Source organism: Leopardus geoffroyi, chromosome C1 (assembly GCF_018350155.1).
Source record: "Leopardus geoffroyi isolate Oge1 chromosome C1, O.geoffroyi_Oge1_pat1.0, whole genome shotgun sequence".
Lineage (NCBI taxonomy): Eukaryota > Metazoa > Chordata > Mammalia > Carnivora > Felidae > Leopardus > Leopardus geoffroyi.
In genome coordinates this window covers 106,191,664-106,204,599 of record NC_059328.1, presented here as the reverse complement: position 1 = coordinate 106,204,599, position 12,936 = coordinate 106,191,664, and positions in this window count along the sequence as shown.

Sequence of the window (12,936 nt, the reverse complement as noted above, 5' to 3'; positions counted from 1 at the left end):
CAGCATTCAAGTAACCCCATCTCCACGTTCTGTTTTCACCTTTTCCAAACATACTAAAAACTCAGTATAGCTAAGGGCAGAAACACAAAGAAAATTCAGTCAGCGCCTTCATTGAATCATGTGACTTGCGGAGCTTCCAGCCGTCACTCTCCTAATGAATGATGTAATGGAAGCCAGGGCCCACTAATCGCTTTTGACATGAATAACTTGAAAAATGCATAGAAACCTTTTTCCCTCTGATCTGTGTCAAGTGAGTTTAATGTTTCCATATTTAAACAAACTTCTCAAGTTCCATACTGACAAGAGGTTAGGCCCTATTTGTTAACTACGTACTTTTTTTCCCCTGAAAATTTGAAGTGGTCTACATTCCAAGGTCAAGAGAGTCCAAATCTGGTAAAAGGGCTGCAGGACGGATACCTCCACCCCAAGCTTCAGTGATGAAATGAAGTCATTGTGCTAGAGAGCTCCCATCCTGGTATGTAGTATACTACATGCATAGTATGGGACATGGCATGTTCATTCATTTGACCAATATTTATTGATTGCCATGTGCAAAGCACTTTGGAGAATATGGAGATAAACAATACTAACAGTTGTCATTTAATGAGTCCCTATTATATCTCAAACCCCTTAAAATGCACAACACTATAAGGAGATTAACTCCATTTTACTGAAGAATAAAACAGGATTCTCACATTTAAGCAGTTTACGTTTCACAAAGATTTCTGATACATAGCATGGTATAGACTATATGTATATGAAATCCAAAATGCTATTTCTAATGAAATTAACAGGTATGTCAGATTGTTTAATCTGTAGTGCCCAACAGCGTCCTAAACTAAGTACTCCCCAAATGTCTGTTGACCATGCCAACCAAGAAGAGAGAGAGAGACAGGCCGTTTTCTGTCTACACTAAGAACAAAGGATACTTAAAATGCATGTAGCAATAAAACAAAATTCCTTAAATCTGAATAAGAAGAAACTAGGTAAAGTACCTACCATCGAGGTTTTTAAAAAATAATCTGAATTAACCTGGGCTGACCTAGGTATAGTTTTACCCACTTAAAGAAGAGACATGTATTAAAATGAAGTAAAACAAAAACTCAGTCTTCACCCATGGAAATATTCATTACTTACCAGGGTGATGTTTGCGGGAGTTAACCTCCATTTGCCAAAATTACCATCACAACAAAATCTAATTCTAAGTGTCAGGTGAGGGCAGAAGACAAAGCCTTGGAAAACCTGATCTTGAGGCCTTTCCAAATGTAACTTACATCTAAATTAATGAGAGAGACAACAAGGAAGTAGGAAGAACTCTATTTTTTAAATCACATTTTAATTTTTTCTCCAGGTCACCTCATTTTCTACACTCTCAATATGGCTCCCTGAACACAGTCTGGGGCCAAGAGATCAACGATGACAAAAAGAAATTATCAATAAGAAAAGGCGGCTCTGGGCGACCGGGGACTAAGCCTCCGGGGGGCGGTGGGGAGGACCTCGGCCCCATCCTCGCTCTCCGGCCGCCAGCGCCCCCTCCCGGCAGGCGGGCGCACAGCAGCGGCGCACAGGCCGACGCTGCCCTTCCCGGGACTTCAGGTCTTTCTCTCCGCTCCCCACCCGGCCGCCCCCGCCGCCGGCGCCCCCTCGGCACGCGCCTCCTCGCCCGGTCTTGCAGGCCTGTCGCTGCTCGGCCATACCGGCCCACGCAGCCCGCGCACTCGCACGCCCAGCACCTCTTTCCCCCTGAAAAGTTTCTGGACGGTGGGGACTATTTTCTTCTACTGTAACCTTCCACCAAACTGGAGGGAAAAGTTAACCCGAGGCCCAGGAAGGGCCGCGCGGCAGGGGGCCCCCGAGGGAGCACGGCCTTGGGAGAGATGTCCCTCGTGCCTGTCAAGGAATAGTTGTGCTCCCAAACCAGAGTTGTGTGTTGGATTAGGTGTAAAAGGTGAGCGGTGGTGCTACATATTTAAGATGGAGATTTAAAACAATTAATATAGATTGCACCAGACAAATGGTTCTTGTCTTCAGACCTTGCAGTTCCTTGCATAGATTCTCATGTCTGTCTTACACGGAAGCAAGGTCCCCCTGGGAAGGACCTCTTAAATCCTAGAGACAAAAGGCAAGCCTTGAGACCGTTCCTTGGGGCAGTCTGCTGAATTCTACTGCATTCTGGAGAGTAAACAACCTATAGAAATATTTAGTGATTAGGAAAATCCACTAGACCTGTATTTTTCAAACTGCGAGTGGCAAAATCAGTTCGACGAGAATATTAGGAAAGGAGAGACTAGGCAAGTAGGGGAGGGAGGGAAGAAAGGAAAGAAGAACCCAGAATAAAAGAATAGAAAAGTTATCACATAGTAAGGATCAATATTCTTTCATGAAACCTGTGTTGTAAGAGAATACTGTGTGTGTTTGCATGTACCAAGCCGAAATGTAGAATAATTTCTTAGTGGCTTGGTGTCAAATAATGTTTGAAAACCTCTGCACTAGACAGTCTGATTTATGCCTCTATACTTATCTCATTTTAAAGAAAGCAGCCTTTAATTATCTCTCTTGCTTATCTTCACATCTCAGCATCTGCTATTATTTGTGAATAATTTATCTTCTTACAGCTATTATTTCAGTAAAGAAAGCTATAACTTAAAATATGAAAGCAGTTCTGCCAAGCGCCCCTTTCTCTACGGCCCCTCTTCTACTCTGTGACCTGGGCTTATGGCTACATTCCAAATGTGTCTGAAGACCCTGTCTCCAGCGCAGTCGCAAGAAGCCTGGGTTGCTGGGATATTATGTAATCAAATACTCCCCATATCTATTTTTTTAAATTTATATTTATTTTAAAATATGTATTTTTCTTTTTTCCCTTATTGCTTATGTTTAAAGTTGTATATCCTGTATAGATAATATGAAAGGCTGTACTGCTTGAATTTGACTTTGTCCCTTGTCAGCATAGAGAAAACTCTTTTGCTAACCAAGGCTGTGGTCTGTGACTGAATTTTCTATCTTTACTACTCTGTTGCCCACATTACACACACTTCATTCATTCATTCATTCATTCATTCATTCATTTCTGCCATTTTCATTAGTTCAATATTTGTATCAGAAGTCCCACAGGTGTGTGTGTGTGTGTGTGTGTGTGTGTGTGTGTGTGTGTGTGTGGCTAAGGGTGCTGATGGTAGGGAAATACTCCTCATAGTCAATAGTAAGCCACTGGCTCAGTAACAACAACAACAATAAATTATAATAATAAATATTACAGTTACATTAATAGCTGACATTGACTCAACACTTTTCTGTGCTAAGCATCTTATGTGCTTAAATTCTAACCTTGTTTCACAGTTGAAGACCCTAAGCTTAAAGTTGAACGAGGTGCTAGTTAGAGCTTGGCATGATTCTTCAACCACTGCCATGCTCTCCTTTTACTTTTTTTCACTGACTCTCTGAATATTGGACCTGAACATTTTCCCCCAAAGACCTCCTGCCTATAAGGCAGTTGTGACATCAGTGAGATAGTTTATGTTCCTTGAAGTCATGCCTTGTTAACTTGCCTCTGAAGTGCACAAGGCACACTCCACCAAGCTTGCCTACCAGGCAGGAGGGGTCATTGCAAACGCAGGCTAAGGAAGGAGAGCCCCTGGGTAAAACATTCTGGAGGTTGTACACAGATGTGCCTTGGAAGAGAGAAAAGCAAATACTGGGAACTTATTTAACCGGTTCTATTTCCTCTACATGTTCATCATGGGTCAGGGATGCTATTCAGCTGGTTGTGAACATCTTGAGTATCACCCCTAGCAATAAATCTCAGAATTTGACCTGTGGGGGTAATGGGGCGATTGTTGGAGATCTATTAAGGAGAGGAACAGGGGAGGGGAGAATTTTAGTGCAATTAGAAAGTAATATTTTGAATAACAGTGTGCTTTTCTTGTTCCTTTATGAATAAATGACTTTATCCCTTGTTGACCCTTGACATCCATCTGCCTGGGGGAGATAAGGACTTGTTACAGAAGGAATGGGGGGGTGGCAAGGCACCTGGGTGGCTCAGTCGGTTGAGCTTATGACTTTGGCTTGGCTGGGGTCATGATCTCACAGCTCGTGAGTTCGAGCCCTTCATCCAGCTCTATGCTGACAGCTTAGAGCCTAGAACCTGCTTTGAGTTCTGTGTCTCCCTCTCTCTCTGCTCCTCCCCCGCTCATGCTCTGTCTCTCTCTCTCTCCTTCAAAAATAAATAAAAACATTTTTTAAAAAATTTTTTAAAGAAAAAATAAAGAAGGAATGGGGGGGGGGGATCCTGAGATACTCAGCTTTTGACATTCAACATAGAATTTTATAGCAAGACAAGAAGTTTCTAAGCCAGGTTAGTGGCTTGACAGGAGATTTCCTAAATTCCTTTCAAGATTAAAAAAAAAAAAAATGTCTGCTAACTCCCTGAAGATCCCAGCTTGGAGGACTTAACTCAGGAAGGTCTCTCAAAGGGTATGACTCCCAGGCCATGATGTCTGCTGCTCTGTGAAAGGACATGGAGTGGGAGAAGGCAGGGAAGCCTGTGTTTGTTGGACCTAGGGGATAACGGAAAGAGCGAGCTGGAGAGAGAATAAGAGGGGAAGGGAAATGTCCATCCCAATGTCTCCTTTCCAGGTTTCTATCTAGAGATGATGTGGTGAGTCACACCTGGAGGGAATAGCAGGGACCTGCTCCCATTTGGGCCCCTGTGAGGAAACACAGGATGCTCTACATCTTTCTCTGGCATAGCACATCAGGTAAAAGTGTAGTCAGGACAGAGAGCTGAGGGGAGGCTGAGAGAGAGCCGCAAGCCTGAGCAACTAAAGGGAAGCCAGCTCACAAGTTATATCCACATGATCTGAACCTTTCAGCTGCAAACACCAGCAGGGCTGAGAGCAGCCAGGTAGGGAAGGGAAACTGCTCCAAAGGCCAGAGGAGTCAGAAAACACTGACTGCCCTTAGGGGTCTCTTGGATCCTCGCCTTTGGCATACAATGGCCTAAGTTGTGCTTGCTCCCTGAGCCACTTGGAAAAAGACTGGGGAGAAGAGCAAAGATCTGAGAATACTGAGAAAACCAAGTGTTCTTTTTCTAAAGAGAATGAGTGTTACCTACAAGGATTGTTTCCATTATTTGATGAGACTTAACTTTCTTTTTTGCTCCTCTTTAATTTATTCTAGTGAGATAATTGTGAAATATTTAAGAACCACAAGAAAGAAGTAATACAAGGAACTGATGTACCTACCGCTCAGCGTAAAAAAGAAAACATTACCAATACAGTTGAAAATTCCACTGTGTACCACTCCGCAAAGGCCACTTTTATTAGTTCAAAAACAGAAAGCTACTGATACTAGATTGTTTTTTTTACCCTACAAAAAACCCTCCAGCGATTTTATATGATTCAATCTGTTATTTTATCTGAACTTTATGGGTTTGATCAGTACGTTGCTCATTCTGTTGCGCTCTTAGAATGCCCTCCTTCCTTTCCCTCATTTATTCACATTCTACTCATGCTTCAAGACAAGATCTGAGCCCCACTCCTTTCAAGAAGCTTTCTCTGAAGACTTGAGCCTGAATTTTGCTTTCCTTTCTCTTTCCAGAAGATGCTGTGTGTCTCACACCATTAGCATTGTTTGTATGTTCTATTCTGTAATTGTCTGGACCACACAACTTTGCACTTGGTAATATTGTTACCTGTTATGTTGTTTTGTTCATTAAAATATGGAAGAAATAATAGGCTTTTGTTAAATATCTGGCTGGTTAAAGATAATAAACTACTTATTTCTTGGAAATTATTACTTCTAGCAGTTTTATAAAAGTTGCTTTTTTCCAAGACCCAAACTATTTAGAAGAGATACCTTAAGGTGAGAAATCTGGGAAAGAATCAGAATGTAGTCAAATTTTATCATGTCCCATAAAACACTTACATTATGGTATAGGATATCTTTTTTTTTAAGTTTATTTATTTATTTTGAGAGAAACAGAGACAGCACGAGCGGGGCCGGGGCCAGAGAGAAGGGGAGAAAGCGAATCCCAAGCAGGCTCCACACTGCCAGAGTAGGGCCCGACGTGGGGCTTGATCCCACAAACCATGAGATCATGACCTGAGCCAAAACCAAGAGTCGGATGCTTAACCAACTGAGCCACTCAGGTGCCCCTATGGTATAGGATATCTTAAGAACTAATAATAAAACCCACCATTTGTGGAGTAATATAAGTCAAGTACCATCCTCAGATTTTATATATTATACTTCTAATACAATAACCCTCCAAAGCAGGTAATAACAAAGTCTATCCAGTTAGCCATATTGACTCCCATTCTTAGTCATAAAAGTATTCTGTGGTAATTTATTTTTTTTATCTAATCTTATACCAATGTATTAGTATAATTAGGCTATGCTAAATTAACAAGTTTATCCTAGAATCTCAGTGGCTTAGCACAATAAAGGTTTGCTGTTGTTGTTCTGGTAAAGTCCAGGGTATTTTTGGGCAACTCATGAGTTCAGCTCTCCTTCCTGGTGTGACTCAGGGATCTAGGCTGCTTCCATCTTGTTCTACCATCTCACTAAATGGGAAGAAAGGAGCCACACCAACCTTTAATTGCTCTGGACCAAGAGTAACCCATCACTTAAACTCCTATCTCCATTTGCCAGGACCCAATCTTGAGACCCTACCTAATACAGCTGCAAGGGAAGCTGGGAAATGTAGAGAACATGTGACTATTCAGTGAGTGACAGCCAGTGAATCAGGTGAAGTCAGCCAGGCATCCCAGAAGGGCCGGTGTATTTGTCCACATGGTGAACTGGAGATAACCTCCTCAATTCCGATGGTAATTCAACTGGCTGAGGTAGCTAGCCCATCTGGTCATCTTTTGAGTCTTAGGGTTCCAGAACTTTCTCAGATATTGAAGAATATCTTGGGCAAAGATAAAGGAAAAAACAATAATGGCAATAATAATAATAAATGCTGAATAATGATAACTAATAATAAGAAAGAGAATAAGCACGCAGTTTGGGGGCACACATGTTCATATGATTACTGAGAAATATATAACTTCTCTGGAAAAAAGAGGGAGTGAAGGATCTTTTCCAATGGGCTCAAGGCCTGAGGTTCTCCCCCTGGGGTTAATACAGAAGCACATGAATGAGCTTCAAGTCTGAAAGTATTTGCAAAATGTTATGTGCAAATGTGCATTTTTCAGAGGGAGCTAATCCATAGCTTTCATAGAGGTTTTCAAGGGATCCATCATGCAGAAAAGGTTAAGGTTCACTTTTCTAGATTAGGAATGAGATCTCTGAATAGGAGAAGCAGCTATCAGGGTGCACAGGAAAGAAGAAACTCGCATTCACACCTGACTTACAGGACTTACACATCAATGCATTTACACACAAACATAGAAATGAGAACTATTTCCTGGCTGAATCGTTTTCCTTCTATAAAATTGTTTTAAATTGGTAGATCTTGGGGCGCCTGGGTGGCGCAGTCGGTTAAGCGTCCGACTTCAGCCAGGTCACGATCTCGCGGTCCGTGAGTTCGAGCCCCGCGTCAGGCTCTGGGCTGATGGCTCAGAGCCTGGAGCCTGTTTCCGATTCTGTGTCTCCCTCTCTCTCTGCCCCTCCCCCGTTCATGCTCTGTCTCTCTCTGTCCCAAAAATAAATAAAACGTTGAAAAAAAAAAAATTAAATTGGTAGATCTTGGTACTTTCACATCTTCAGGTCTTACTACCTTTATTTCTCAGGCAATACAAAAGGCATTAAAAGTGTATCCTTGGCGGGGCTCCTGGTTGGCTCAGTCAGTTAAGTGTCTGACTTCGGCTCAGGTTGTGATCTCACGGTTCATGAGTTGGAGCTCTGTATCAGGCTCTGTGCTGACAGCTCAGAGCCCGGAGCCTGCTTCAGATTCAATGTCTCTCTCTCTCTACTCCTTCCCTGCTCACGCTCTGTCTCTCTATGTCAAAAATAAATAAACATTTTTAAAAAATGTATCCTTGGGGCGCCTGGGTGGCGCAGTCGGTTAAAGCGTCCGACTTCAGCCAGGTCACGATCTCGCAGTCCGTGAGTTCGAACCCCGCGTCAGGCTCTGGGCTGATGGCTCGGGCCTGGAGACTGTTTCCGATTCTGTGTCTCCCTCTCTCTCTGCCCCTCCCCCGTTCATGCTCTGTCTCTCTCTGTCCCAAAAATAAATAAACGTTGAAAAAAAAAATGTATCCTTGTCTGTCTTAGGAGATGGCCTCCTTGCTACCTCTAACTCCTACTGTACATACTCAACAACAAGACAAGACCCCAAGGGATGTGATCATTTATCTATACCAGAAGCTTTCGAAACTAAATTCTGGAGGCTGAGTCTCATCTGTAAAACAATATTAATCCTTATGTCCTTCACAAGAATGAATCAAGTTGTTTAATGACCACAGTTGTGTTCTGGAAATTATTCATGACTACAATAAAATACAAACACCGCTAAATTAGAAAAGAATGTATACTAGAGAAAAAAAGGAAAATTTAATTAAATTTCACTTTTCAATCTATTATAATGAACAAGCCACATAACAAATGTGTCTCTAAAATAATCCAATTAATTTTTCCATGAAGCTTTATGGAATCAGTTTAATTACTTGATAACCATACTTGCTCAAGTCCGTAGCAACAACCTAGATGAAACAAATGTAGCTTTGCTTCTGGGTGTCTCTCTCTCTCTCTCTTTTTCTTTTAATTAAAAAAAAAAATTTTAAGTAATCTCTATACCCAACCAACATGGGTCTGGAACTCACAATCCTGAGCTCAAGGGTCTTATGCCCCACCTACTAAGCCAGCCAGGTGCCCCAGGAGAATCTCTTAGATAATATTAATATAATTCAAAGTTTAATGAAATTATTACCTTCCATGAAATCATACAGCAACTCACAGAGAAGTCTTGATAACTGATGAAATTGCTGCTAATACATTTCTTGCAAAATATATGTTGATTTTTTTTTTTGAGAGAGAGACAGAGAGTGCTAGCAGAGGAGAAGGACACAGGGAGAGAGAAAGAATCTTAAGCAGACTCCACACTCATCATGGGATCAATGTCGGGGTGGGGGGGGGGGGGCTTGACGCAGGGCTCAATACCACGACCCTGGGATCATGACCTGAGCTGAAATAAAGATGTTCAACTGACTGAACCACAAAATATATTTTGTGGCACCCCACAAAATATATTTTGAAGACAGAGCCTTCAATTCCTTTTTATTGAAAGTTAATGAGCAACGCTTATTTTAGGAACCCAATCTGAAAACTTCCTCCACTTATTCCTCACCTCATGAGAATTTTCTGAATGCCCAGGAAAGTCCTCAGCTCCTTTAAACTTAAGGAAGTAGCAAATAATCTTTTAAATAAAACCTAGCAGCAGCCTCTGAGTTTCCCACTTTTTATTTGATGCTGGTCAAACTTGCCCTTTATGTTATGATGACTTCCCTATCAAGTTAGGCATCTATTCCTGCCCATATGTGTTGACTTTTCTTGACTCGCAGGCTCAAGTTGAATCAGCTGTCCATCTTCGGGGCTGGGAGATTCTCAAATGATGAAAATTTCTCCACTCTTTTTCTAGCTCTTATATCTTCCAAAATGAGTAGCTTCCTTTGAGTTTCTGGTTTTTGACCTGAATGTATGTTGCAGAGAGTAAGATGCTCGTTTTAAAAGAAACCTGACGTTGTTCCCCACAAAGCTGCTTTCTGCCTGGACTGACCTCACCATCCTCTCTACTCCCCCACCCTGGCAAGTAGCAGTCAGCTTCACACTGAACCTAAGCAGTCATTGATTGGGTTTGGATATTAACAAAACAATGGCAAAGGGGCACCCATGAATCACTGCTTTCGAAGACATGTTGAAATCATTTGTCTCTCTACCTTGACACTCTCTAAGCTACAGGTGGTTCCAATTTTCAACTTGTGGCAGAAACCATAAGCCAAGGAAGCAAATGTTTCCATAAACTATAGAAAAGAAACACTCTCCAGCTATCTAACTGTGAAATGCCCAACTTGGGACTTCCATTAACTTTTGACCTTCTTTCTTAGAAATCCATATGGAGAGGATTCAATTTTTCTAAGTTGGCTACTGAAGACTGGGGTAGACTTTTAGCAGCAGTATTAGGGTACAATTTCTTCAATACACCAAACTGGAATGGCTTTCAGGCCCTTCCCCAACACGTTGTCGAGGCACATATGAATTGAATTCTAAGGATTTAATCCAGGTTATTTGCTCACTGCTTTGGTTTCCCATCATTACCCAGATAGGTCAGATATAAGAAATCACAGCTATCAGGCTTATTCACTCTAAAAATTGTGTGTCAGCTGAGGACATCAAAATGTTCCAACACTGTCCAAATAAATATGGGCATTCTCTCTTTAGCACAGGGATTACATTTCTGGAAATGGGAGCACTAAGTATTGAGTCCTTTTGGAGATGTTCCTCCAGTGTTGTAAGGTGGTAGAGTTCTCTTTACATCCCCTGAAGTTATGTCTCTATTAGTGACTTCTTCTGGCAATTAATCATTCAACAGTTGATGAATCCTCCCAGGCTGTGGCACAGTTAGGACATCTCTTATAATGTCAAAGAGCTTACCCCATTCCCTGAGCGCCTTTTGGTCCTTACCTTTGCTTCCTGAACTCGATCCTCAAAGGTGCCTCCAAAACCCAAAAAACTCTCGTTTATGATCAGCATGAAGTTCTTCCTTTATTTCTTTGTGGCAGGCAGAGCACCATCATTCACACATTTTATTAGCCATTATGGGTCAAAGCTGTCTTCCAGGGCACAAATGAAATTACCGAAATATAGGTCACAGAGAAGTAAACGACACACCACAGAACTCACTCAGTTGAAGTAGCAGCTCACGGTCCCCACCTGGGTCCAGGCCAGCATCATCTCTCACCTGAATTATTGCACTAGTCTCCTAAGTCATCTTCTTGCACATACTCCTTGCATCTACCAGCAGCCAGAGTGTTCCTTTAAAAATGTTAGGTCACTCCTCAGCTCAAAATCCTCCAATGATTTAACTTTTAATAAGAGTAAAACTTGAAATTGGCTTCACTTTCTTCAGGTCTGCCCCCAAATGTCACCTTAATAATGGAGCCTTTTCCATTTGTCCAAGGGATACAGTTGTGCTGTTTTGAAGGGACACATGCACCCCCATGTTTATAGCAGCACTGTCAACAATAGCCAAAGTATGGAAAGAGCCCAAATGTCCATCGATAGATGAATGGATAAAGAAGATGTGGTATATACACACACACATACACACACACACACATACAATGGAGTATCAGCAATCAAAAAGAATAAAATCTTGCCATTTGCAACTACGTGGATGGAACTGGAGAGAATTACACTAAGTGAAATTAGTCAGAGAAAGACAAATATCATATGACTTCACTCATATGAGGACTTTAAGAGACAAAACAGATGAGCATAAGGGAAGGGAAACAAAAATAATATAAAAACAGGGAGGGGGACAAAACAGAAGAGACTCGTAAATATGAAGAACAAACTGAAGGTTACTGGAGGGGTTGTGGGAGGGGGGATGGGCTAAATGGATAAGGGGTACTAAGGAATCTACTCCTGAAATCATTGTTGCACTATATGCTAACTAATTTGGATGTAAATTTTTTTTAATTATTTTACGTTTATTTATTTTTGAGAGACAGAGAGAGATAGAGCACAAGTGGGAGAGGGGCAGAAAGAGAAGGAGACACAGAATCCAAAGCAGGCTCTCCAGGCTCTGAGGTGTCAGCACAGAGCCCGACGCGGGGCTTGAACCCACAAACTACGAGATCATGACCTGAGCTGAAGTCGGACGCTCAACCGACTGAGCCACCCAGGCGCCCCATGGATGTAAATTTTAAAAAATAATAAAATAAAATATGTATATTAAAAAAAAATGGAGGGGCGCCTGGGTGGCGCAGTCGGTTAAGCGTCCGACTTCAGCCAGGTCATGATCTCGCGGTCCGTGAGTTCGAGCCCCGCGTCGGGCTCTGGGCTGATGGCTCAGAGCCTGGAGCCTGTTTCTGATTCTGTGTCTCCCTCTTTCTCTGCCCCTCCCCCGTTCATGCTCTGTCTCTCTCTGTCCCAAAAAAAATAAATAAACGTTGAAAAAAAAAAAAAATGGAGACTTTTCCAGCCACCCCACATAAAATAACAACATTCCCACCCCCACCTCTGTACCACACTCCCAAATCCCCCTTTCTCCTGCCTTTTTCCCCATCCATTGCACCTATCACATTATCACCTACCGTATATTTACTTATGTAATGTGTGGTAGGTTATATTTTCCAAGATGGTCACAACAAGATTTCCTATGCCACATACTCTTCTTACAATGTGATATTTCTACGACTTCCTTTGAGAGATGTTTGAGGCTGGCCTCAAATGGAGGGCAGCCTGTAATTGTGGCAGAAGTGATGCTGTGTGACCCCTGAGGCTAGGTCACAAAAAGCCATACAATCTCTGCCTGGTCATTATAAGGCACTCAATCTTGGAACTCAGCCACTGTGACATGAGGAAGCCTAGGCCACATGGAGAGGCCAAACAGCCAGCTGTTCTGACCAACAGCCACCACCAACCTCTAGATGTTTGAGGAAGCTTTTGAGATGACTTCAGCCCCAGCCCCTGCATGAGGCTCCAAATGAGAACTGCTTAACTTAGCTTAATCACCTCCCAGAACCATGAGAGATAATAGTAAAATTGTTGTTGTTCTAAAACACTAAGTTTAGGGCCATTTGTTATTCAACAATAGATATTGGAACAATTTGTTTATGTGTATTTTGTATGTCTCTTCTCACTAGAGTACGAGTTTCATGAGTTCCGGGATTTTTTCTTTGTTGCTGTACTCCCAGCACCTAGAACAGTGCCTGAATATAGCAAAGTACTCAATAAAAATGTGTTGAATAAGTGAATGGATGCATGATG